Source organism: Chanodichthys erythropterus, chromosome 12 (assembly GCF_024489055.1).
Source record: "Chanodichthys erythropterus isolate Z2021 chromosome 12, ASM2448905v1, whole genome shotgun sequence".
Lineage (NCBI taxonomy): Eukaryota > Metazoa > Chordata > Actinopteri > Cypriniformes > Xenocyprididae > Chanodichthys > Chanodichthys erythropterus.
Genome location: NC_090232.1, coordinates 59937203 through 59947172, shown reverse-complemented (window position 1 = coordinate 59947172; position 9970 = coordinate 59937203).

Genomic DNA, 9970 nt, shown 5'->3' with positions numbered 1-9970 from the left:
ATCTGAACCAAGTAACTACGCTTCTTCGTCCAATTAATGAGCTCTCACTCCTTTGGAGTATTACCGCCATCTACTGTATGGTGCATTCACAATACTTAAACTTTTAAGTTGAGCTAAATGAACAAGTTGAGTTTAAGCACTTTGTGTGGGGAAAAAGTTGGAAGTAATGTCAACAAACTTAATAAAATAAGTTAAGTTTACTTAATCATTTTAGTAAGCTCAGCAATTACATTTTACAGTGTATACTGAGACATTTGAAACAAAAAAAAAAATGGTCTGAAGGTACTGGAATGCATCCCAGCATGCAATGTGTAGAAAACATACATTCAAATATGGAAAAATTATAACCGCTGCAGTCAACAGCTTGAAGTATCATGCTGTTAAATAAATTTTAATTAATTTGTTACAAATTCAGAGGAATTAAATAAAGAATGGTGATGTTAAAAAATGAAGCATTGGTAAAACACTGTGTGTCAGAAAAAAAAAATAAAAAAATCAAGTAACATAAAATTTATGTGTGGATAAAGTCAAGATATCTAATTATTGTGAGTCAGGTATTTGAGGTAAACTTACCTGGGATCAGTCTGGCTTGTGAAAGAGTTAGAACCATCATTTGTGTATGGTGTTAGGTTTTGTTTTATTTATTCATAGTCAATATTTGTACGGTTACATTTATTTAATTCTATTTACGAATATACTGTTTTTACTGAGTTTGTCTTAAGCTAAACAAATATTTAAAATTGTAAAAAAACATTTAAGAGGTGTTAAACATTTTTTGATCGTATGCCACTTACCATAGACTCTAACAGCATGATGTCACTGTTTTCTTAGTTACTAGGCCTCTTGAATTTAGATGTGAAAATTGATTGCACTCGTAATTCCTACAAAGATCACGGTTGAGATTTATCTATAGCTTTACTACACATCGAAGAGATGGATAATTGCACTACAAGAACTATCAATTTACTTTCTTAGTAACTAGACCCTTGAATTCGCATTTGAGTTTTGTACTCAGATAATTCCTACAAAGGACGTTTGACTTTTATCTGTAGGGAAAAAGGAAAGCCAGTAAGCTATATTCAATATCTATTTTTTGAGTAATAGACAGCCAATGCAATTCTTAAATGTCATGTTGGATGCTAAAATCTGGATTCTTATCTAAATCATTACTAAAACTTTTTTAAAATGGCGTGAGCACTTGATACTAGAGTACAAATATTGTATAATACATGTTGGAAGTGTGTATAATTCATGTTCACAAGTGAAAATGATATTTTTTAAAGTTTCAGGCATGTTACAATCATGCAATACAAGGATCCAAGTGGAGCTTCATATTAAACAAAGAAAAAAATATAAGACCTATTCTAATTCCAAGGGGGAAAGTAAGTTTTGCCTAATAGTTTGTGAAAAGAAAAAATAGTCTGGTTATGTTGTATTTTTAAAATCACCATTTTTCCTTGTGTCAAACGTATTTGGTAGCATGATTCTTTTGTTTCATCATGTATTACTCTAACTTCTTATTTATCAGGCTGATAAAAGTAGCTATAGAGCCAAGAAACGTACATTTTTATAAAATAAAAAGAAACAATTAATGGCCTTGTGTCAGAACACACGGTATGAAGATACATTTGCTTCTAATTTTTATTCAAACTTTAAAGCAAGATTATCATTTTGAAAAAGTGTAATACAGTATTTGATTTTGGGGTAAAACTATCTTACATAGTAATGTGTTTTCACCCATTGTCCTGAACCTTTGGCTATCCTTAATGGTTTCATTGTGTGATAAACTGATTTGGAGCAAGGTAATATCTATTTGTTAAAAACATTGCAGCAAACATATTTGTCAACATTATTCTTTTGGTTTACCATAGTTTTACCTTATATTTACTAGGAATTGAAACTTTATTGAAATTAAAAAAAAAAAAAAAAAGTAAAATTATATAAATCTATGAGACATACCTCACCTTAAATGTAAAGTTTTTTAAACGCAAACATATTTAACAGATACACTAGGTTTTAACAGCGAAGATATTTAATGCGGACATGCCAGGTAGGGGATTTGGCCTAATCTTTGGTTTTTAAGCACAATTAAATATTCTCAAGAGATCCATTGTCCCCTGGAAGTCACGTCTTCTGAAAGACCTCACATGTGCGGATTCACTTGAAAACAGTACATAGTGATGGAGTACTCGAGTCCTGGACTCGGACTCGAGTCCGACTCGAGTCACTATTCTTTGGACTCGAGTCCGACTCGAGACTCCATTCTCTGGACTCGTGACTCGACTTGGACTCGCGGACTGATGACTCGTACTTGGACTCGGACTTGAGCATTCACAACGTTGTTTTTGACTAAATATGTTATAAAAAATTATATAAGTTTATATATAATATTATATAAGTTTTCATGCCCAAGACCGGCCGGGATCTATGTTTTCCCCTCACAGACACTGCTACCGCTCACTCTCTTGACAACACACTCACTGACGTCACTCACTTTACGCTCGTGCATGATTCGCGGGCTAAATGTTCAAATTTGGAAAATGCAGAAAGATGTGCCCCGGATCGTGAAATTCGCCTACACGAATTTAGCATCTAATGCTGGAAAGAGCAGCGCTAAATGTTGTGTGTGTAATCGCACAATTGAGGAAAAGACTGGGACAACTTCAAACTTTAACAGACACCTGTCACGGATGTACCCAGAAAAGTAAGTAAAATGCTTTCCATTGGCTGACGTTAGCTTTTAAAAAAACTATTAACTAATGCATATATGATAATAAACAGAAGAAGCTAGGGTTGGGCGATGTTTGACAATTTGGCATCAGACGTCGACAATGTTTAATGTCTGGTTCAGATTACACAATTTTTTTTGTCTGTTGATAATTTACTAGTCACTGTGTCAGATCAGATTACATTTTTTTTTTTTTTGTCTGTTGCGATAGTCACTGTGTCAGATGGATGACGCAATTTTGACTCCTAAAATCCTGTGGTGTCGTGGACAAGAAACATGTCAGACTAACGTTACATGTTGCTTTCTGACCAGTCGCGTGCCGTCACACACACACATTCACTTGAACACATACAAACGCACTCACACTAAATCACTCGGTCACCCACTCCCTCACTCTCACTCTCTCTCTCTCTCTCTCTCACTCACTCACACACACACACACACACACACACACACACACACTCACTCACTCACACTTCCTCTCTCTCGGCATATCGTATTGATTTTTACGTTTTAAGTATTTTTAAAATACAGTGCCCTGTAAAATGCACGTTTCTGTCATTTTTGTTTAATGTAGAACCTCTTTAATACATTTGATCAGTTCTTTGAAGGTCCCAGAGTGGAGACATGTAGGCACTGGGAGCTCGAGACTCGACTCAGACTCGAATACGGGACTCGAGACTCGACTTGGACTCGAACTCTGGTAATGGTGACTCGACTTGGACTCGACTCGGACTCTTCTTTGGTGACTCGGACTTGGACTCGAACTCTGGTAATGGTGACTCGACTTGGACTCGACTCGGACTCTTCTTTGGTGACTCGGACTTGGACTCGGACTCGAACACTGGGACTCGAGACTCGACTCGGACTCGACAGTTGGTGACTCGACTACAACACTGGGAACAGCACATAGGAACATCTGGTCTCTCTCTCCCTCTCTCTGAAAATGTGGTATTTTCTTAAAGATACAACTTAAACTAAAGAGCAATGTTGCGTCATCGTTTCAGGTGACGGGAGTTTTGAGGCATCAAACACACAGACACCTTCACGTTTGGATTTTTTAAAATTTATTATTATTATTATGACAAACTATATCAATATGTTTCATCGCATTGGTGGGTATTTGCCAGATGGAAATTCTGCTTAAATCTTTGAGAAATAAGATCAAATAAAACTAAGTAGAGGTTTTTGATGTAAAATTTTAAAGTTTTTCTTTCTTTTTTTTTTTTTTGTATGAACAAATGGCGTTTAATAAAGATAATACTTTAGGTTAAATTTAAGTAAAATAATTTCTACTATTGGACATCAGATGTTATCCTGATACAGTAGTCTTCTAGAAAGATAAATAGAAGATATAATTTTAATAAAACTTTATAGATTGGATTTAAACAACCATATCATTTTAAAATATCTAGATTATGCTTTGTAATAAATTTAGTACAAAAAAATGTGCTCTGGAATGCAGACTAATGCTGTGACACAGAGGCTCATCTGTCTGCTTCCTCCTGTCTCTGTGAGGACTGAAGGATTTGTTTCACACTGGAATTTAGTGTTTTGTTTATGATACAACTTAAACTATTTTTTTTTTTTTTTTTATCATTGCATAAAGAACAACTTCAGCTCTCTGAAAATGTAAGGTGTTTTCATATTTATATTTATTTATTTATTTTATTTTATTTATTTATTTTATAAAATGTTTAAATAAATGTTAGTAACATATTTGGCTTATATATTTGATTTATAATCATTTCCTTTAAAATAGAAATAAACGTGTGTACATGTGTGTGGTTCTGGTATTCCCTAATATTGTGTGGACAAAATGTGACCCAAAAGTGTAGTAATAAAACAAATTGTTGGCCCCCGAGCAAAATTTGACCCATGATAAAAACAGCTTATAAATTATTTTAAATCAATTTTATTTGTTTATTAGGGCCCAAGCGAAAATTCGCGCAGGGCCCTCTTGTTCTTCTAAGGATTATTAGGGCCCAAGCGAAAATTCGCGCAGGGCCCTCTTGTTCTTCTAAGGATTATTAGGGCCCAAGCGAAAATTCGCGCAGGGCCCTCTTGTTCTTCTAAGGATTATTAGGGCCCAAGCGAAAATTCGCGCAGGGCCCTCTTGTTCTTCTAAGGATTATTATTATTTTTTTTTTTTTTTTTTTTTTTCCGTCTTCCGGGGCTTTTTGGGGGCCTTAACATGCTCAAAAACTCTTGAAAATTGGCACACACATTGGAATCCGCGGCCATTAGGACGCCGGAGAGGCTGGTACCCGGGCGTGGCAGGGGGGCTCGACAGCGCCCCCTTGAAAAAAGTCTGAAAATTTGGTCCATATATTAAACATGCTTGCACGTATTAGTATGAAACTCGGTACACATATAGACCTCATCGGGCCGAACAACTTTCGCGCTCTAAGTTAATCGCCACGCCAACAGGAAGTCAGCTATTAAGGGTTGTTTGAAAAACGCATGCTCTGGAATTTGATATACTCCTCCTAGACGATTAATCCGATCGCCACCAAACTCGGTCAGCATGAAGTCAAGACACTGATGATTAAAAATTGCCAGGGGATTTTTGATATCTCGAACGGTTTGGCCGTGGCGAGGCAACGAATTTATGGCGAGAAAAAGGAAACAGGAAATGTGTTATAACGTCTTAATACATATATTGATCTTTATGAAACTTCACGAGTGTGTTCGTTATAGGAGTCTGATCACATGGATGTGACTATTGTGAGTCAAAGTTATAGCGCCACCAACTGGCAGCAGGAAGTGTATCACTTTTTGAAATGTTTTGAGATCACCCTCTTATTTTTACCTGATTTGCTTCAAACTTCATCAGTGTAATGTCAATACACAGCAGATGTAGACCTATGACAGGATTTTTGATATTTGAAATATTGTTGCCATGGCAACAGGTCAAACTGTAATAATATTCTTGAGTGTTTTTGAGGCTCTTAACATGCTTCAAATTGCATGAAACTCGACACACACATCAATATTGTCAACCAGTAGACATGGACAAAGCCATAGAAATGGGCGTGGTGGAGGGGCTCAGTAGCGCCACCTTTTGACAAAAGTGGGGGTTAGTTTTTCCTACAGTCACCAAACTCGGTACACATATTATTCTCATCAAGCCGGACAATTTTCTAATTTACATTCATTAGCTCCGACCAACAGGAAGTCAGCTATTTTGGTTTGAATGTTAATTTTTTGAAAAAACAGGCTATGAATTTTATACTACTACTCCTACAGGGTTTATCCAATTTACACCAAGCTTTTTTTAACTTGTTGCGAACACATTGAAGTTGTTTAATTGCAAACGGATTTTGGATATCTCAAACGGTTTGGCCGTGGCGAGGCAACAAATTTATGGCGAGAAAAGGGAAACAGGAAATGTGTTATAACTTCTGCATACATTGATTGATGTTTATGAAACTTCAGGAGTGTGTTGGTTGTAGTAGTCTGATCACATGGATGTAACTATTGTGAGTCAAAGTTATAGCGCCACCAAATGGCAGCAAGAAGTGTATCACTTTTAAAATGCTTTGAGATCACCCTCTTATTTTTACCTGATTTGCTTCAAACTTCATCAGTGTAATGTCAATACACAGCAGATGTAGACCTATGACAGGATTTTTGATATTTGAAATATTGTTGCCATGGCAACAGGTCAAACTGTAATAATATTCTTGAGTGTTTTTGAGGCTCTTAACATGCTTCAAATTGCATGAAACTCGACACACACATCAATATTGTCAACCAGTAGACATGGACAAAGCCATAGAAATGGGCGTGGTGGAGGGGCTCAGTAGCGCCACCTTTTGACAAAAGTGGGGGTTAGTTTTTCCTACAGTCACCAAACTCGGTACACATATTATTCTCATCAAGCCGGACAATTTTCTAATTTACATTCATTAGCTCCGACCAACAGGAAGTCAGCTATTTTGGTTTGAATGTTAATTTTTTGAAAAAACAGGCTATGAATTTTATACTACTACTCCTACAGGGTTTATCCAATTTACACCAAGCTTTTTTTAACTTGTTGCTAACACATTGAAGTTGTTTAATTGCAAACGGATTTTGGATATCTCAAACGGTTTGGCCGTGGCGAGGCAACGAATTTATGGCAAGAAAAGGGAAACAAAGTGTTATAACTTCTGCATACATTAATTGATTTTGATGAAACTTTGGCTTAGTCTTCGTTGTACAAGGCTGATCACATGGATTTGACTATTGTGATTCAAAGTCATAGCGCCACCAACTGGAAGCAGAAAATGTGTCACTTTCAGCATACATTGAGATCACCCTCTTATTTTTACCTGATTTGCTTCAAAATTCATCAGAATAATGTTAAAACTTGGCACATGTAATCCTTTGAAAATGGGCAGGGAGGAGGGGCTCTATAGCGGCACCTTGTAGTGCAGTAAATGTGGAGTGAATTTGACATAGTCCTTTGATGTTTAACCGTTTTAAGTGCCTATTGCCCGCTGTGCACAGTTGCCCTGAAGCCACCGGGGTGGCGGTGCCACCGGGCTTGGGCCCGCCATCGCTGCTCGCAGCTATATTTATTATTTTTTTTTTTTTTTTTTTTTCCGTCTTCCGGGGCTTTTTGGGGGCCTTAACATGCTCAAAAACTCTTGAAAATTGGCACACACATTGGAATCCGCGGCCATTAGGACGCCGGAGAGGCTGGTACCCGGGCGTGGCAGGGGCTCGGCAGCGCCCCCTTGAAAAAAGTCTGAAAATTTGGTCCATATATTAAACATGCTTGCACGTATTAGTATGAAACTCGGTACACATATAGACCTCATCGGGCCGAACAACTTTCGCGCTCTAAGTTAATCGCCACGCCAACAGGAAGTCAGCTATTAAGGGTTGTTTGAAAAACGCATGCTCTGGAATTTGATATACTCCTCCTAGACGATTAATCCGATCGCCACCAAACTCGGTCAGCATGAAGTCAAGACACTGATGATTAAAAATTGCCAGGGGATTTTTGATATCTCGAACGGTTTGGCCGTGGCGAGGCAACGAATTTATGGCCAGAAAAAGGAAACAGGAAATGTGTTATAACGTCTTAATACATATATTGATCTTTATGAAACTTCACGAGTGTGTTCGTTATAGGAGTCTGATCACATGGATGTGACTATTGTGAGTCAAAGTTATAGCGCCACCAACTGGCAGCAGGAAGTGTATCACTTTTTGAAATGTTTTGAGATCACCCTCTTATTTTTACCTGATTTGCTTCAAACTTCATCAGTGTAATGTCAATACACAGCAGATGTAGACCTATGACAGGATTTTTGATATTTGAAATATTGTTGCCATGGCAACAGGTCAAACTGTAATAATATTCTTGAGTGTTTTTGAGGCTCTTAACATGCTTCAAATTGCATGAAACTCGACACACACATCAATATTGTCAACCAGTAGACATGGACAAAGCCATAGAAATGGGCGTGGTGGAGGGGCTCAGTAGCGCCACCTTTTGACAAAAGTGGGGGGTTAGTTTTTCCTACAGTCACCAAACTCGGTACACATATTATTCTCATCAAGCCGGACAATTTTCTAATTTACATTCATTAGCTCCGACCAACAGGAAGTCAGCTATTTTGGTTTGAATGTTAATTTTTTGAAAAAACAGGCTATGAATTTTATACTACTACTCCTACAGGGTTTATCCAATTTACACCAAGCTTTTTTTAACTTGTTGCGAACACATTGAAGTTGTTTAATTGCAAACGGATTTTGGATATCTCAAACGGTTTGGCCGTGGCGAGGCAACGAATTTATGGCAAGAAAAGGGAAACAAAGTGTTATAACTGCTGCATACATTAATTGATTTTGATGAAACTTTGGCTTAGTCTTCGTTGTACAAGGCTGATCACATGGATTTGACTATTGTGATTCAAAGTCATAGCGCCACCAACTGGAAGCAGAAAATGTGTCACTTTCAGCATACATTGAGATCACCCTCTTATTTTTACCTGATTTGCTTCAAAATTCATCAGAATAATGTTAAAACTTGGCACATGTAATCCTTTGAAAATGGGCAGGGAGGAGGGGCTCTATAGCGGCACCTTGTAGTGCAGTAAATGTGGAGTGAATTTGACATAGTCCTTTGATGTTTAACCGTTTTAAGTGCCTATTGCCCGCTGTGCACAGTTGCCCTGAAGCCACCGGGGTGGCGGTGCCACCGGGCTTGGGCCCGCCATCGCTGCTCGCAGCTATATTTATTATTATTTTTTTTTTTTTTTTTTTTTCCGTCTTCCGGGGCTTTTTGGGGGCCTTAACATGCTCAAAAACTCTTGAAAATTGGCACACACATTGGAATCCGCGGCCATTAGGACGCCGGAGAGGCTGGTACCCGGGCGTGGCAGGGGCTCGACAGCGCCCCCTTGAAAAAAGTCTGAAAATTTGGTCCATATATTAAACATGCTTGCACGTATTAGTATGAAACTCGGTACACATATAGACCTCATCGGGCCGAACAACTTTCGCGCTCTAAGTTAATCGCCACGCCAACAGGAAGTCAGCTATTAAGGGTTGTTTGAAAAACGCATGCTCTGGAATTTGATATACTCCTCCTAGACGATTAATCCGATCGCCACCAAACTCGGTCAGCATGAAGTCAAGACACTGATGATTAAAAATTGCCAGGGGATTTTTGATATCTCGAACGGTTTGGCCGTGGCGAGGCAACGAATTTATGGCGAGAAAAAGGAAACAGGAAATGTGTTATAACGTCTTAATACATATATTGATCTTTATGAAACTTCACGAGTGTGTTCGTTATAGGAGTCTGATCACATGGATGTGACTATTGTGAGTCAAAGTTATAGCGCCACCAACTGGCAGCAGGAAGTGTATCACTTTTTGAAATGTTTTGAGATCACCCTCTTATTTTTACCTGATTTGCTTCAAACTTCATCAGTGTAATGTCAATACACAGCAGATGTAGACCTATGACAGGATTTTTGATATTTGAAATATTGTTGCCATGGCAACAGGTCAAACTGTAATAATATTCTTGAGTGTTTTTGAGGCTCTTAACATGCTTCAAATTGCATGAAACTCGACACACACATCAATATTGTCAACCAGTAGACATGGACAAAGCCATAGAAATGGGCGTGGTGGAGGGGCTCAGTAGCGCCACCTTTTGACAAAAGTGGGGGTTAGTTTTTCCTACAGTCACCAAACTCGGTACACATATTATTCTCATCAAGCCGGACAATTTTC